General features: G+C 32.4%; 1 long non-coding RNA gene across 1 annotated transcript; it reads right to left on the bottom strand.

Annotated features, from left to right (window-relative positions):
- Nucleotides 1-8,940: 8,940 nt before the first annotated feature.
- On the bottom strand, nt 8,941-12,874 carry LOC147406442 (uncharacterized). Its single transcript, XR_015176468.1, has 3 exons — nt 12,714-12,874; nt 12,506-12,559; nt 8,941-9,090 (listed from the first exon to the last, which is right to left on the bottom strand). It is a non-coding gene; the product is annotated as an uncharacterized LOC147406442 (long non-coding RNA).
- Between the last annotated feature and the right edge of the window lie 6,736 nt (nt 12,875-19,610).

Below are 19,610 nucleotides of genomic sequence, written 5' to 3'. Positions count from 1 at the left end.
TCAAAAAACAAATTTCATGTTTTGTCCGAGAGCAAACGACTTTAGCATGTACAAGTTTTAGGGACTTCTTCAATGGTGTTTTTTTAGCAATAATATTGTTTCTCTAATTTCTCTAAATTGGGGTGAAGTAAGCACTAATTTTCGAAGACTTCTAGGGTTTTTAAAACTTCAAAAATTTATTTTCCTGATCCCCAATAGTATCTTAGGTTTCCAACAGACTTGTGTGGCCTTGATCCAATAATTTGCATTCATTTAGACTAAAATACTCATTACTTCATCATGACCATTATTTATTGATTTTTGTGCCACATGGAAACATCTTAGAGTTCAATGTAATCAACCAATAAAATTAAAACACATATCACATTTTGAATCAAAAGATATAGTTTTGTGTAATAGGGAAACGACATGTGACATAAAAAAGTTTTACAAATTCAAAATTCTCTAATTTATGAGATAAGCACCAACTAACCACCCAAATTTTCCTCCCACAATTCAACAAAAATTTAAAAAGTCAAAAAGAATATGTTGAGGCACCCTTTGACTTTTAAAATTTTTCAAAAAAATCCCTCATCGTTAGACTTTGCATAAAAAGACAAAAATACAATTTTTAAAATTTTCTCAACTTTTAATCAATAAGACTATCAATATCATCAAATTATTTTTAAAAATTTATTATCTAATATACATATCATTATAAAATATAATATTATTATAAAATAAATCATATAGAAAACAAAAAAGTCATAAAAAATACGTAAAAGGCAAAATAATCCAAAAAATCTTCTGTCTCCTAAATTTTAGAAAATTTGATATGTTTTATAAAATTATATTTTAAGCATCTTTTATGTTTTAACAAAAGTGAAATTTTAACACTTGGATATCCAAAAATACAAATTATTCAAATGAAAATGACGGTTACGTCCCTAATATAAAGAAATTCTTATTTTTCGATTAAGTTATAATTTTTTGAATTCAATGGTTCATCAAACTCATGTAAAAGAATAAATATTTTTTTTCATAATAATATTTTTCAATGTGACAAATTATCTTGAATTGAAATTACATCTTTACCCATAAAGAGAAAAAATATTATAAGAGTAGAAAATGATAGAATAAAATTTATATTTGTGTTATTAATTATATTTTACTAAACATATCTTTCTACATCTAATATTATATTTATACACTCAATCATTTTTCAAGGTTACACTATATACATATGATACACCTCATATCGTTATTTAAATGTCACGTGGGCCCAACAAGAATGTGGGATCTCTTGGGGTCTTGAGAATGCGGGTCACCAAAATCGCAGCTCTTCTCTACATTTTGTCTACGCACACCTTAGGGAGAGTATAATAACGATAAATATGGGTCTATGAGAGGATCCATAGGGGGGAGAAGTGGCCATTATCAATAAAAATCTAGATGAATCCATTACTGCTTGGGCAGTCTGCTTTATTGTTTCAAACATACTTTTTCATGAGCTGCATGTTATTCTCAAAGTATGAATAGCCCTGGCTCCTAAATGCCTCAAATTAGAAGTCAAAAGTGATTCTTAGACAATCATAAAAGTGTAATAATTGTCAATGAGTTCTATTCACCTTGGAAAGCCAGGAAGCAAGGGAAGATTATAAGAGGATTTATTCCTAGATTTGAGGCGACTGACTTTAGAATTTTGTTAGAGAAACCAACAAGCCAATTGATTTTTAGCTTCTTATTTGAATGTTCTAAGAGAATCTATAATCAATGTTGAAAATTTTCCCATAGTTTTGAGAGATTTGGTTAGGGAAGATTCCCTAGGCCATCCTTACATTAGAATGTAATTGCTCTTGTTTCTAGTTGAGAGTCAGCCTTAACCCGAGACTATCAGCACAAGAAAAAAAAAAAGGTCAATCATCAAAATTGACATTTAATTAGAATCAAGCTAAATGGAAAAGAACTATTTGTTAAAATAGAAAGAAATCATACGATCACGTTTATTTGAGAATTATGTTGTCCTATCTTGGTATAGGAAATTCATGCATTCAAATAAAAGGTCAGGATCCATTGACTCGTGAAAAAAACATACGATCCCAACCATTTAGATACAAAACCTAATAGTTGAGGTTTATCCTTAGGATAAGTATCTCTGAGATATGTGTTATCAAGCTATGCATAAATCTCAATTGTTGGATTTTGTATCTAAATGGTTGGGATTATGTGTTTCTCACAAGTTGTTGAAACTCAACTGTAGAGGTAAAATCTCAGATGCGTCAATTTCTCGAGATTTACTCTTAACAATCGATCTTCATTGTTATTGATAACAATTGAAACCACAACGAAAAATGATAAAAGAAAAGGGAAATGAGGAGAAGACAAGATACAAGATTTGTTCACGAGATTCGTCTCATATTTAGACTACATCCCTGAGCTCCAAATAGCCATTCTCCTTATATAGATACAAAAGTCAAACCCTAAGAGGAAAGACAAACAATTCAGGATTCTGTTGGAAAATATCAAGAGTAATTCGATGAAGGAAGAAAATAACTTTTAAGCTCGAATTTTATTCGATCTCTTTTAGACAAATATTCTCCCCTACTGGTTGAACCAAAGTATACAAGGGATCAATGAACAAATGCCTTCAGGATACAAAGAAGCCTTATACTCAATTTACTAAATCAGATTATATACGATCCGATTTAGCCTAGAACATTTGAAAAAATAAGAAATTGATGAAGCCTAGATCTTAAGCTTAGAGAGAGGAGAATACAAAATTTTTCAGTGAAGAAATCTGAATTCTGGTTGGCTTTTTATAGCCATTTTTGTGTCTGTTGACCAAGAGTCATGATTTAATGTATCTTGGTCTAATAACTGTTAGATTGTGTCTTATCTGAGATCTAACGATCCAGATTGCACCCTATCGAAGGTATGTGTCTCATGCCTTTTAACTAATACCTTTTAGTTGAATCTGTTTGATCTAGTGGCTCTGATCGCGTCCGATCAGTTGCCATTTGATCTAACAGATCTGATCGTTCCTAATCGAATACCAATCATGAACCAACACACCTGATCAATTTTGATCGGGTACAATCATGAATCAACGCACCTGATCCGGTATTTAATCAATCCATCGCACTTGATCGTTCTGATCAGGTACTACCTTGATCCAACGCATCAAATTGTTCTCGATCCGGTATTATATCAATCCATCATATTCGATCGGATATTAACTTGATCGTGCGGTTCTGATAGCACCCGATCCATTACACGTGACGGATCAACCACAACCGTTGGATGGTTTCGTATCCCGAAAATTTTAAGGCTCCCCAGCTCCTCGCAACGATGTGTACGTGCAAAATGCAAAGTGCGCCTCAAAGCGCCCAATCGCCCTTTCGCACGTCGCACGTGTGCGTGCGCGGGTAGTGCTTCGCACCACCTCAAAGCACTGGATCAAAGCCTAAAGGTGTGACACAAATACAACTAACTATGTTGACTATTACTTATAAGGTATACCACTTTCTTACTTGTGAGCAATGTAGGACTAAACCTTATATAGACAAAAACCTCAAAATCTAACTTAAGGAAAAACAAACCAATAAACCATAAAAACCTTATTTTATTTTGAAAATATACAATAGATTCTCTATTAAATCTATCATTATCTGGAAATAGATACTCTCTAATAAATTATGAGATTTTCTATTTTTTTGATAAGGTTACAATCTAAATCAAATAAAATCTAATTCAAAATATATCAATCAATACCTCGAGATACATATTAAAATTTTTGTATGATCGATCATCGATATTCACCTTATTTACATCATGTGTCTTGTACCACATTTTATCCACACAATTAGCCCCCTCTCGTAGGTGGAGATTGGTGAGGCTGAGATCCACCTATGAGAATATTACATTACTCTTGTATTATCAATTTACTTTATAAAAATCTTGTCCACAAATCTTCCTTTGATGAAACGATGGTCCCTCGAGACCCTATGGTCACTCAGGACCTCTTTAGTCATCATTCAAGGTAAAACAATTGCTATAAGTTACATATTATACATTCAAAACCCCAAACGCAAGACGTGTGACGAAGTAATAAAATATTCGGGAGTCCGAGGTCGATCTACAGGGATTGAAGTATAATCAAAATTATGGATTATGAAATCTAAAGAGAAACTAAAAATCTTAAATTTGTAAATCAAAATTTTCAAAATTGAAAATTAAATTTAACCGAAATAAAATAAAATCAAAAACTAAAAATAAATTTAGAAAAACTGTTAAGGATTAAAAATCCATAACAAATTATAAAAGATACTTTTATTGATTTTTATCGCTTAATTAAATTCGAATAAATATTTGATTTAATCAGAAAATATAATTTGAGATTCGCACCGATTAGATTTTTCATAAAAATAGAGAATTTATCAATTATTATTTTTAACCAATTTTAAACATTAATTTACTATAGGCAATTCCAAGCATTTGATATAATCATAATACACATCAGATCAAAGAATTTTATAAGTAAATTAGTTAAATAAAAAATCCAAATCAAAAATGAAATAATAAATTCAAGAATATTAAAATATTAATTTATCAATGAAAAAAAAATTATATACAATATGTGACTTCTCTTCTCAACTTAATAAAGTTGTTAGCCAATCATCTTAAAATTTACATTTGTTTTATCGACTAAAACAAATAACAAAATTAAAAAGAAAGTTGACAGGATGTGAATACAATCCGATTTCTTTTTTACTTTGAGTTCATGTTCGATCATTCACTTTTTGTTCTTAATTATTAATTTCTTTGAGAGATCTGAAAAAATTGAAGAGATTTGAGATAAATATGTGAAATTTTTTTTTTGAGTTATGATCACGGGAGATGAATATTAACCAGGAGATTTTTAATATAATAATGATTTGATATTAAGATTTCTAGAGGAGAGGAGATTACATAGAGATTTAGTAAGATTGAGAGATAGAGGAGAAATCAAGATTTGTGGTGAAAATATGGGACATGTGAAATAGATAAAAGAAATAGAAAAATATGAAAGGAAATAGGAGAGACAAAAGTTAGAAAAAAAATTTTGGTTGGGTTTTGAGTTAGTACATACAAATTAGGGAGAGAATATTTTTTTCTTCTTTCTTTGACCTTTGTCCTTCTCCAATTTGACCTTTTAATGCATTCAAAAGCCAATATTTAGCTTGTTTCTTCCATTTTGAACGTCCCAAACATACAATCATAGAATTAGTTAATTAATCTTTAAACAATCAAATTAATATAAGATTACAAACATAAATTACGGAAATTGTTTATTATTATATATAAGTATCGGCAATCACTCGGGATATTTTATCATCAAGGGTCCTCATCCTCTCAAAACAGAGTTGTCACTCAAAACATTAATCATTCAAGACCCTTAAACCACTCAAGGCTGTTCTGTCACTCATGATATCTTGGCCACTCATGATTCCTATCCACTTGGGACTACTCTACCACTTAGGATAAAAACTTAGTCTGGACCCATCGCCACTCAAGACAGTTTTGCCACTCGAGATAGAAACTTAATCGTTTGTGATCCTCTTAGAATGTGGATTGAACTTTCTCAATGAGCTGGGTTTGCTAAGTGTTAGTCCTGCAACATGCATCTCTTAAACAACACCAATAAAGAACAATAATAGTTGCACGAAATATAACGTGGCAATTAGCCCCCAATCTAGTCACGTGATTCAACGTAGTCCTTTAATTTGATCGAATTCTTGAACTATAAACTCAACTCAACGGAGTCTTGTGACTCAGCCTCATGAATTAAATAAAAAACATAACTTATTTTATGCCTTTATGTATTGCATGAAACAATAATCTCAAGTAGAACTTTGTAAACTAAACAGAATTGGGTTCCGAGAAAGTTGAGTATAATAAAACATAATATCTTCTGAGGGAATCCCGAACATAATAGGGTTCCGAGCAAAGCTGTGTAGACCGAGCAAACCAAGATTTCGAGTAGAGCTGAGTAGACTGAGCAAACCAAGATTCTGAGCAAAGCTGAGTAAACCAAGCAGAGCTAGGTTCTGAGAGTTGATCCTGCTTCCCATAATTAGTGAATAGAACAAGCAATCTGAATCAGCAAAATTATCCTATTTGCAAAAGTATATTAAAAACCCCTGATTTAACCATTACAACTTGATGGGAAAAGATTCAATCACAATTAAGATAAAGATCCACACATCATGACCAAAGGATCCAATCGGGAAACTAATATTCGTCCTCATTAAGATGAGAATGGAAACTCTAACTTACAAGGGTTGACTTTGGGGGCAACTTCCAATTCTTGATGAACATCCCAATATTTCTCAGTGGTATCTTGATTTGAATCTCACCATTGTGATTTTTGTTAGTGTTTTCAAAATCGATTCTCACAGACGTTTGTAGAGGTAAAATCTCGAATGTTGTCGATTCTTCGAGATTTACCCTTAACAATCGATCTTCATTGTTATTGATAATGATCAAAATCGCAAAGAAAAATAATAATAATAAAAAAATGGAAAAATGGGGAGAAGATAAAATACAAGATTTGTTCACGGGATTCGTCCCAAATCTAGACTACGTCTTTAAGTTCCAAAAAATCATTCCATTATTCTTGAAGCCATTACAAAATCTAACCCCCTCTATATTTTTTTTCCTTCCCCCTCTTTTATCTAGTAGCTTTCTTTATATAAATACAAAAGTCAAACTCTAAAAAGAAAGATAAACAATTCAAGATTCTCTATTAAATCTATCATTATCTAAAAATAGATACTATTCTATTTATAAGATAAGATTACAATCTTAACCAAATAAAATCTAATTCAAAATATATCAATTGATACCTCGAGATACGTGTTAAAATTTTCATATGATTGATCATCGATATTTGTCATATCTACACCCCACGTCTTGTACCACTTCTTACCCACACGCCAACCTTAAAATAAATACTAAATAAGAAAAGCAAACTCCAAATTTAGAATAGTGCATCTTCCAAATGTGAAAAAAATCGATTTTTGTAAGGGTTCTTCAATCCCCACCTTTACCAAATATTATTTTCAAGACTTCATTTCAAATCATTGACGAGCTTCTTTTGCAAACACTCCAACAATCAAGTCAAATTTCAATTCGATAAAATTTAGATATTATATATAGGTAATTTCTACCTATTTTTTAAAGGATAAATTCTATTTATAGGTTATTGTATAGATTCCCGAGTCTGATAATCAATAAATCCAAAATACAAAATTGGTACTCCCAATAAATCAATGATCCCATTTTATTCACACATGGAAAGAACATGGGGGGTAGGACGAATAATTAAATGGATATAATCGGAATCATGGTGCATATAGCTAGCAACAGATGAGCCGCTACGTGTATAATATCTCTAGGTGACACACAAGCACAAGTCCACTTCAAAATTTGAACAAACCCTCATTGTTACAAGACACGTCGCATGTTGAATTTATTTTATGCCCCTACATTTACACCAAAATTTGAAATATCTCCTGGAAAATGCCACGTGTAGTCCAATGTAGAGGGTTCCTTCAAAATTTTGAAACGGGTATGTATTTAAGACTTAACTCTTCTCTACCAACTTTAAAAACTATAACTCCCTCTTACCTTTCCCTTTCTCTGTCGGCCTACATTACATCTCATTTTCTCCCTACAATGACTATTAACTTGATTTAGATGGAACCACCAGATGAGTGGCCGAGTGATAGCACTTCGGGGTCAAGGGGTGTGCTCCCCCTAAGGGTGTCAATAGATAGCCGAAATCCGAATCCGAATTCGAAAAATCGGATATTATCCGAAATTTTCGAATATCGGATTTGGATTCGGATGTCAATTTAAAATTCGAATGAGTTTCGGATACGAATTCGGATATTGCGATATCCAATTCGATAATATCCACTTCGATATAATATATATATTATGTATTTGTATTTTACAACAAAACTTTTATATATGTGTATATATGATACTGTGTATTCGTGTTATACATCAAAATTTTATTTTAAAAACTTTATCTTCTCTCAACCACCATAAAGACTAAGCGTGAAGAACCAGTCAACTAAAACGTGAAGAACCAGTCGACGTAACAGTGGGTTTCGATCGAAAACCACCGTCTTCTCCGACGGCGAGCATCAACTAAATTCTCTCTCTCTCTCTCTCTTTCCGATCTGAATCAGTCGGAATGATTTTTCGGAGGAAATCTGTGGGTTTCAAGATCAAATGTGCGAACTCCGATACGTCTTCTCCGACCGACAATCATCAGGTACATATTCTCTCTCTCTCTCTCTCTCTCTCTCTCTCTCTCCAATCCGATCCGATTCACTCGAAGTGATTTTTCGAAGGAAATCTGAGGGTTTCAACTGTGCGAACTCCGACAGATTGAGGATGATGGTATTTTGTTGGATTTTTTATCGAATCGGATATCCAATATATTTTTCGGATTCGAATTCGAATGCTTGTTAGGGATATCCGATCGAATTCGAATTCGAATTCTGATAGTATTTTTTTTTTTCGGATTCGAATTCGGATACAGGGGTATCCGATCGGATACCTATCCGTTGACAGCCCTAGCTCCCCCTGTGGTCTCAAGTTCGATTCCCACTGGCTACTAATATCAGTGGCCACATACCGCAGGATTAAACCCCTGTTTCACAAGCCTTGTTCGAGGAGGAGGGAATAGTTGGTGCGCACAAACTGGCCCAGATACCCTTCTAATTAAAAAAAAACTTGATTTAAATGGAGGTTGGGACCATGACAACAAGTTTTAACAACTTATCACCTCAAGCCCTTATCCAATTTTTTTTTTTTTGGTTATAAAATAAAGAATAAATTCAAAATTCTATATTAATTTCGACGAAGCCTTGGAATATGTGCACCATAACCATCACCATAATATCAAGATCAACAAAGCCATAAGCCCACTTTATTGCAATAGTAATAACTCTACATTTTATTACTTATGGAGCAGTAAATTAAGAAACTATTTCTTGATGCTGCCCTGTCAGTCAAACCTCCTTGCTATTTAATCTCCAACCACCTCAGTACCAAGACCTACAAGTCCAACAGCTTAAATTATAAGGAGTATACTGATAATGTCCCATCACACATTAGGTATTGGATCATATAATTACTGAATAGTTAGATCCACCTTATTTTATGAAGACTAATTATTTGAATACAAATATATATATTTATAAATAAATTAAACCTAGTTAAAGTGTATATCCCGTGAAATACGAGATAACTCAAGCAAGTCAACTCAATAAGGTCGAAAAAATAAAAATGGTGAAATAGAGAAAATCTGAGTTACATGGTTTACTAAAAAATTGAATTCATACCGCAAAGATTAATTAATTTGTTATCTTTAATATAAAAAAAGAGTTAATATTGGCACCCCAACTTTTACTTATTGCACCCCAATTTCTTAAATTATTTATCGCACCTCAACTAAATATTAAAACACATCATTCAAACCTTACAAAGATTTGAGGCTAAAATTATTAATCAATATTACAAAACATTATAACACTAGTTCAAACAATTTCAAAAGTTGTTTACAATTAGGATTAGGCTCATGTAAAGCCCTAACCTAAAATTAGAAATCTAACAAAAAACAAACGAACAAAGAGAAAGAGCTACTATTGGTACCCCAAATTTTACTTATCCTCAATCATTACATTTCTTTCATTTTTTTTATATTTTCAATTGGAGTGTAATAAGTAAGAGTCGAGGTGTCAACAACAACTCTCTATTATAATGAGAAAAAACAAATATTTGGAAGATAAAGAATGCCCGACATTTACATTTAACCTTAATTAATTTTCGTCAAAACTAGTCAAGTTACAATCCACACCTATATAATTAGCTTAGTTAGTGTTTTTAGTTTTCAAAAATTAAAGAAATATCCTTTAGAGTGGTGTTGGAGTAACTATGCAAGACAATGAGTTTCACACTGTGCTGATGTGGATGTAGGGATGGAAATATTGCCCCGCCCCACCGATGCCCCAACCTGCCCCTATAGGGTCGATTTTTCCCACTTTTAAACGGTTTCGGGGTGGTTATATGGTAGTAAAAATGAAAAATCAATTCAATTTCAAGGCGAATATGGTTCTGCTATACCCTGCCCCACCCCACCACGCCAACCCATCTTGCCCCAATTATATTTATATATATTAGGTCTACTATCAAGAAGTACCACTTAGAGAAGTGGTAAGAAACATGTAAAGTAGTTTCCTCATCCTAGGTTCAAACCCCCACTGAAAATCATCTAGGATTATCTATTAAATTACCATAGTTAATAATTTTAATTACCAAAAAGGCCTTTATGATATATTAGTAAACCCTAATTTTTGTGGGTGATTTTTTACTCATAGCACTACATCTGTTTGACATGTGGCGCAAAAAGACAAGCAACTGAGAAGAAATTTCCCTCCTTTCCATGCGTCCTCTACCCAAAAGAAAGGGAAAAAAACTTCTTTTTTTTCGAGCTTGATCCAAGGTACTGAAAATGGACGACTACTGAGCACCTAAATTTAAAATTAAAATTTAACAATGAAATATAAATTATTTTTTTTTAAATTTCTTTTTTCGAAGTTCATGGGAAATTTGTCACCTACAATCCTATGGCATCCGATCATGTTTTTGAATGCCACAAGGTGATGCCATTAGAAAATATTCTTTCTTCCACTATGGTAGGTGAAAGAAATTATTTTTCTAAGTAATGCAGGGGTGACATTAGGATTTATTGTGATTCTCACATTCCTGATGTGGGGGTGCGAACCTGACTGTAGATGGTTTTTACTCATATGTCAAGGAAACATATCTATGGCTATCACATCAACACAGTGAAAAACAAAGTCACCCCAAGATTTTCCTATTTCTCTTATTGCTTTTTGTCTTTTTTTTGCCACATGTCAAACAACTGTTGTGCAGTAAGAAAAAAGTCATGATGCACGCGGTTAAGGTACGTGGATTGATCTAGTCTACTGGCACATCATGTGTGCATCCAAATCGGATGTAATCAAATAAATTAGATTTATTTTTCTTTTCAACCTTCTTCTCCGGTCATCTTCGAATGGAGATTTCAACCTTATTCTCCGATCATCTTCGAACGATGATTCCAATCTTATTCTCCAATCATCTTCAAACGATGACCAAAGGAGAGAAGAACATGAAGATTCTCATTAAATTCATGGATTATTATAAGTCAACCATTTGTTTGGGATTTTGACCCAATTTAATTGAATAGACAACCTAGGTTCCCCTACATTAATCCTTATTTGAGCACAAGAAAACTAAATCTCTTATTAATACATTCAAGTCATTCGGATAACGGTTGGATCGACCAAATGAAAAACTAGTAAATTATCGTACTCATGTCCTCATTTTTCTTCTCGACAAATCTTACTTTCAGTTCATGACAAAGATGAGCTCCATTTGCAAGAAATATTATTCTATGTGCATAACGTGAGACTTCCCCTACTTAACCTGATAGGGAGGTCGAGTTCAATGAATAGTACTAAGATCATGGAAGAATCATTTTTTCCTGGGAAAAAAAATGATATTTTCTCATATTTGCATGTGGAACACATTCTCTTGCCTAACTCCCAAGAAAATGATTTTCTCCTCATCAAGGAGATGGGGGAAATGCTAATTTTATTACTCGCCCTTAAAACTAAAAACCAACTCTCTTTTAAACTTTTTCCTAGGTGAAATCAAATATGTGAACATTTTTCAATGAAATAAAGTTATTGGGCACTATCTTTCTTAAGATTTGACTTTTTTTTTTTTTTTTTTTTTTTGGGGATAAAAAATAAATATCTTCGGAGAAGATGGTCTCGCCTCGCCTCGCCTCACCGAAAAAGCACAATTTTAAAGCCATCATCTAACCGGAGAAGAAAGTTGAAATCATCTGGTGTGTACCTTTCTGTGTATCTTAATCGCACTAATTTTTGTGATACTTTTGCGTTAAAGACATGAGTAGTGTTTTTTTTTTTTTTTGGGCTCACGCAGGTGCAAACATGGTTTTTAAACTCGGTATTGCGTCTCGTCTCGGACGAGTTTTCCGATACATTTGAGACGTCTCGTGAGATAAACGTGAGACGTAAAACTCGGTCAAAAAATGACTCTGTGAGTTGGTCTCATTCAGCACTGATACCGAGTTAACTCGGACAACACGTCTCGGTGTCAGACGAGTTAAAAAACATGCGTGCAAAGCCTAACAAGGGTAGTTTTGTAATTAAGATGGCTGGTTGTATATTGATTCCATTTCTAGCCTCATACTGTTAGCCTATTACCCCCCAATACTTTCTTTTGCAAAAGGCAACCCAAATAAATAAATAAATAAGAGTGTAATTTAATGGTGAGGATATGTATGGGTCTGATGAGGCAGTCAAATAAAAACACGTAAGCAAACAAAATTTTAGATGTAGGGATATGTTTTGACATGAAAGGGGAGAAGAGTTACCAGCAGGATTACACCTAATTTGGCATTTGCGATCGCAGCGCTGCATCAACCTTGCTGAAATAAACAAACAAACAAAAAATGCAAATCAATCTTCTAAGTTATGCCTCCACACCAACTCTTCGGATCTTAGTATCAGATCTAAACACCTTCGCTTCGGCACATATTAGGAAATTTGAGGAGAAGTGGGTTTGTTTCAGGGGGTACTTACTGTCTTTCTGCACACAAGCAGTTGAACAACCGTCGTAGCAATCATCGGCTGAGGCTTCAGTTGTCTCTATCTGCGATGAGATCAGAAACAAAACCAATACTAAAGCTGTTATCTTCTTCATCTCTCCTTTTCTCTCTCTCTCTTTAGAAGCTATTTAAATAGAAAATAGTCTGTACAAATAACCCCTATTTGAACGAGAATTACGGAAATACCCCGCACTAAAAATAAATAGGTGGCTCTAACAATTTGACCGGTCGCACACAGTTTTTGACCAGATCGAATACCATTCGGTGGCATGTGAAAAAAATATCTGAATCGCAATTAGACTGTTATTAAAAAGGGAGTAGATGAAAGAAAATAAACTTGGACGATCATTCTTAAAAAAATATGAGAAAAGTAAAAATAAAAAAATCAAAATTGATTCTTGAGATTTGTAGAAAAATTTAATCTCAATCACTACTTATGTGAGGGATAAAAGAGTACATGTTAACTAAAGGGATTTTCAAGATAATAATGTGAAAAAATTGCAATAACAAATATGATACAATTGCATAAAACACAAGGATTTATGTAATTTGACGGTGTGCCTACATCCAAGGAACTGAACAAAAATAATCACTATTTTCTCTTTTAAGTTTTACAGACCTAGAGATCTCTTTTTATATAACCGAGAGTTACCAAAACAAATAAAGCTCCCCAAAATAAAAACCCCTCAAGAATATCTTACACGATTGCCATTTTCATACCCCCGCAACTCTGCGTAGGGTTACAAAATACAAGACATTTACACAGCAAATAATATATTTTTTATAATTTTATAAAACTAATGTAATTATGAGATTAATTTTATTCATTTTTTACAAAAATGAACTTGATAACATTATATTAAATTTAGGGGAAATTACTTTAAAGACCTTGGCGAAGGGATTTTTTTTCTAAATAGTCACTAAGTTTTGGGCAGTCTATTTGGTTAACTTTTCTTTTTTAACAATCCCTGAACCTCATCTCCCACATTTATCACGATTGAATGCCCTACTCATTCAAACTCATTGTTTTCATCCAAAAAAATTGGATTTTTGGCATCTCAATCAAGTTTCGGGAACTTCATTCCGTTGGAAAGGATTTAAGAAGGAAGAAGAAGTCATTTTCAAAGATTTTTCATTTTTTTTCTTAATTTTTGGACGAAAATCAATCAAGAATAGTACTTTTGGATTGAAAACATTTAAACAACTCTTTGCACGGTTGTGGATTGTGGAAGAATATCATTAAGATTTTATCGTTAGTCAAGGTGAAAACGCATTTTAAGGTTGGGAAAGGTAATAGGGTGAGGTTTTGGGAAGATAATTGGTGTGGTACTCGACCTCTTATAGAGGAGTTCCCTTCCCTTATTCCATTTCTTTAAAGAAAGGCTTACCTGTCTCTAGATTCAAGAAGATGGAAGGTGGAGAGTGGGCTTGGGATTTTGGATTCCGTATTTTGAGTCTTCTTTTCTTTTGCTCCAAAGTGTTCAAGGAGTTTAAAGGGATATTCTTTCAGGATTTTGTGGGTAATTGGGATAGAGTTTGTCGTATTACTATCAACTAGGCTTTTCTGTATTGGCTCTTGCTTGGTTGGTCATCTTAGCCGATCTCACTTTTATGAATGAATATTTGCTTATCAAACAAAAAAAAAAAACTTAAGTTTTTAGTCGATCTTTCCATGTATTTTAGTAAAAAAAAGCTCAAAAATTGAAAATGGGTGAGTTTTACCAACGTCGAGTTTGACAATAAATAAAAAATAGTGAACTCGACAATAAATAAAAAACGGTGAATTCACAATAATGAGAGATCATTAAGAAATAAAAAGTTTAATAAATGTCCTATCAAGCTATAATGCAAAACTTAGAGACTATTTAGAAATAAATCCCGCCATCATGGTCCTTTAAGTAGTTTTTTCTTAAATTTACATGTAAAAGTTGGTGTATTTTTTGTCTTCCAAATCTTGGTGTTAAAGGTAGAGGGAACATATAATAAGTCTGAGACCCTAAGGATGATTGTTGATAGAAAAATTATTTCACAAAAGATGTGCGTATCTCAAATATTCAAGTTTATGTGTTTTTTTTTTTTTTTTGGACATATTGGATAGATCTTCTCAAAATAAAAATGCATATTTTATAGTTGCAAAAAAGAACACACAAAGAATACATCTAAATGTCCAAAATTAAGAATATGTCATTCTTCATTTGTCATTCATGATTAGATAAAATATCGTAAAAAATGATTGCAATCGTCATTGAAAAACCTAATTACGTGAAAAAAGATAAGAAAAAGTTAGCTTGGGTATTTCTAAAATATTATAAGGAGAGATGAGGCCGAAATAACATTTAGATATAAAAAGTTTATTAAATAGGGGTGTCAATAGGTACCCATTTAACCGAACCAGAACCGTAATCGAAAACCTCGATTCTAGTTCACTTTTTATTGGAACTTATTAGATTAGGGTTTAAAACAAAACTGAACTAATAAGAATCGGACCGGATAGGTTTTATCCAATGGGTACTCGGAATCGATTTATTTTGTCATTTCTTTTCATACTATAGATGATTTAAGGTATTTCCTTATATCAAAATTAATGCATGTTTTGTAAAAGTTCTTCAATTTTTCATATAATTATCGATTGGAGCTTAAAATGAACTATATATATATTCTAAAAATGTATTAATTTAAATGAAGTTTTTTCTTTTTGAAAAAAAATCATTAATTTATATTTTTAATATAACAAATTATAACTAAGTTAATAATTTTGTAGTTAATATGTTATTTTTTTAAAAGGAAAAAGTTTTATAATGATTTAAAATATTTTTTTTCCTCATTCGATCCTTGAGATTTGGAACTGATGAGTACACATGTTTTTTGGCGGTTCCGGATTTGGTTCTATTGATTTTGAAATCGAACTTGGAACTGAAAGAATCGAAACCAAAATAATATAATGGTTATGATTCTAAGTTCCTTAGGAACCGACCCATTGACGCTCCTACTATCAAATAAACTAGCACACAAAGATAGGGACCATTTATAAAGAAGCTTCTCCCATAAGGTCTATTAAGTAATTTTTTTAATAATAAAATAAGATGATTGTCCCCTCCTTTTGTCTCTTTATCCCACCATAAGGAATATATCTCAATGATAACTTTGACTTTACTATCTCTTTTTTTTTTTTTTTGAAGATTAATGGGGAGTTAGGTAAACCCCCAACCAGAAAAAAGCGAGATACATTCTGTCATATCTATGCCCAGAGGCATCCTTACATACAATGTCCCTAAGACGAGTTGGGAGATCTCCATATTCAAATAGAATTTTACCTGTATTAGGAATGAAGGAGGCTAAAAAATCTATCGCTTGGTTGCATTCTCTAAAATAAAACATGAACCTGATTTGATTGAATGACAAATCTTTAGCTCTTATGGCTTTGACCAACCTCTCTTCCCTCCATGGTATAGCGTGATTTCCCTTAATGCATTCAATTGTCACCTTAGAGTCTGATCTAACCTGCAAGTTCTGGATATTCTCTTCTGTTGCTATAATCATCCCCTTTAGTATTGCTTGAAGCTCATGGAAAATGATAGACTTTCCTTGCGTATGCTCAGATAGGGCTCTGACTGTAATGCCATTGCTATATCTAATTATGGCTCATTATCCTCTAATATCCCCTCTTAGTGATCCATCCGTATTTAGGACTTGGAATTCCTCTAGGGGTTTGGCCTATTTGCACCTCACAAGGGTTCTAACCTCAAAATTCAACGAGAGGCTTCATGAAGCCATGAAATTCCTCGAGTGGGCATTATCTTTAACGTTAACTGCCAAGCTTTGGAATCTCATTTGGACATCTTTTACAATAAAGGACTTTAAAACCTTTAGAGGGTTGTAGATGTTCTGAAAAAGTCTTCTCCATCTTTCGGTCCATAAGTGGTGAATGAAGGCGAGTTTCTTCACGATGGATATCGTAGATTTACCACTAAAGTTAATGCATGCCCAATTAACTTTTTTTCTCCAGTCTCTGTTCGAGTGGCTAATACAAGACCTCTTTAAGATATTCTGTCAAAGCTTAAAAGAGAACTCACACCCTAAAAACAAATGGTCTTCATTTGTTAACCTTTGAAAGAATACCCCAAATTTATTGCATTTCTTCTTCTATCCCTTTTCAAGAATATCCCTTCAACTTTATTATTACCTGTAGACACCCCATTTTTGCATCTACCTGATTAATTAACTCGTCAACCCGATTGCAATGGTTCCCAATGATGGATGTTTATTCCAATGCTTTATTTTGTTACCAGATATGTTTCAGAAATCAGGATGAGATATCTCGAACTGACAAAACTGTATAAACCGTGCTACGATAGGAAAATATAATCCCAAAAGCTTAGAAATCATCATTTTCAGACAAAAAGAAGCTTCACGATAAAAATTACTAAAAAATAATCAAATTACCAAAATACCCCTAACCTTAAAATATCCCTAGAGCTTACGTTACGCTTAGGAAAATCCATTTAAACACATAAAGCAACAAATTGAAATCAAATAAATCATTTCGCCAATTTTTATAGAATTTGACAAAATTATGAAAATACCCCTCATAACGTTCATGACCATTTCACACAAAAAATTTCATAAATGATAAAAACCAACATTTTCATTGAATTCCTTAAGAAAAATCGATTTCAAAACATCCTGGAACATTGAAAAATGACTTAAAATGCAAAAAGTCATCTCCGAGGGCAAAACGATAATTTTACAATTTTTATAATTAAAATTTTCAAAATTAATAAATAAAATATTAAATAATTAAAGTGAAATATTAATAAAATTAATTTAAAATTTTACACCAAAAAAATCGATCAATCAGACTCTCAGGCAAAATTGTTGAGGGTTGCCAAGATATTTATTCAAGGACCCCTCCATTTGGGGGTCCAAAGAATTAAATATATAATAGAGGGGTTCCCTGAAAAATTAAAGTCAATCAAGTAAGACTAAAGTCAAGATATTAAAGACAATCAAGTAATACTAAAGTCAAAATTAAAGTCACTCAAGTAAGACTAAAGTTAAGATATTAAAGTCAATCAAGTAAGACTAAAGTCAAAATCTTAAAGTCAATCAAATAAGACTAAAGTCAAAACCCTAATAGAGTTCTAATTAAATAATAATTCTATTTAACAATCCTAATTAAATAATAACTCTATTTAATAGATTTCTAACTAAAATATAACTCTACCTAAAACAATTCTAATTAAAATATAACTCTAACTAAAATAATTATAATTAAACATTAATTCTATCTAAATAAATACTTAAAAAATCTATAAATAGGGGTCCCTACACCTTATTTTCGTATAAAAAAATAAACCCTAGAAAAAGTAGGTCATAAAGCTTCCCTAACCTCCCATAAACCCTAATTTTGAAGTCCCAACTTCTTACTTAACATCCATACCCCAATTTCAGTTCAAAAAACACCAAAAAACCCTTTTAAAATACCTTAGAATCCATAAAAAAAAAAAGGAAAACTCACAGATCTAAGAAGAAGATACCTTAACTTAGAGATCATAAATCATATCCGGCAACAGAACGAAGCAAGGAATACTATACAAGGAGTTGTTCTATCAGATCTGAGGGAACAAAATCGTTGCATTCGGAAAAGGTAACTATTTTTATTTTTATTATTATTATTTAGGTTTTGTTAGCAATGTAGTTTTATTTGGGAATTAGTAAAGACCGACGTTTGCCGGGCGGGGTTGGTGCCTAACACCTTCCAACCCCGTAACGTGATCCCCGGACCCGTATTTTTCTTTCGTAGATTAGTAGTATTTACCTTGTTAGAGTTAGTATTCGATTCCTAGACTGTAATAACTAGGTGGCGACTCCCAAACCTCAAAAATCAAAAGCGGATCCGCGCACCCCCGAGGATCAAAGGTTTTTTTTTTTTTCTTTAATAATATCCTCTCAACCTTCCTTTTCTCCACCCTTTTTTAATAACTCCCTTTTCAACTTTATTGTTGAACGTGGGCAAACTCCTGATGTATAAATGCGAAAGTATTCATTTGCCCATCAACATTTACATGCATTTAATCAACTTGTGTTACTCAAATAAGCACACAGCCTTAAACTTTTGCAAGTGGACTTAAACAGGCTCAAACAACCCATGTACAGATAGGCTATATCCAATAACTAGCCTATACAGTCCACCTGCACATGGGCTCAAACAATGTATCAATATAATACATGGGCCCAAATAATACATATGTTTGAGCATATTGACCCCACCAACAACAAGCTTTATGTATTGCGGGCCCCACTCCCAGGTGTCTAAAAAGAACAAAAAACCAATGAGGCAAGATTCCACCTATGCACGTTGTCACGGGGACAATTTTATCGGTTAAATTTTTTTTGTTCTTTAATCACTGTACTTACCTGTGTCGGTACTAGAATCAATCTAATCTCAATCTTCACACACACACAATTTAAAGGCAACGACCTAATGTTATTTTTGCATAGATTTTGGGAGTATTACAAACTCATACCCATTATCTTCCCAGAACAATGGAGGTTCTTTTTACAATAATCTCTAACAAAACTGCTATAGTGACATCACATGACACCTGTACAAAACCTATAGAGTTGGCTTACATCAACCTACATGTGTCCTCATCAAAATTATTAAATAAATACTATATTATTTTTGTAATAATTTGTTCCTTATTTTTAAGAAAAATTATGAAAAAAATATAATAATAGTTATAATTATTAAAAACAATACTTTTTATTATTTGTAAGTATTAATTACAATTTGTTTTTAATATAATAATTATAATTATTAAAAATAAAAAATATTAGGTATATCAAGAGTTACAAATAATAAGTATTT

This window comes from Akebia trifoliata, chromosome 3 (genome assembly GCF_017979445.1).
Source record: "Akebia trifoliata isolate Shusen 1 chromosome 3, ASM1797944v1, whole genome shotgun sequence".
Taxonomy (NCBI): Eukaryota; Viridiplantae; Streptophyta; class Magnoliopsida; order Ranunculales; family Lardizabalaceae; genus Akebia; species Akebia trifoliata.
This window is presented reverse-complemented; position numbering and strand designations above follow the sequence as displayed.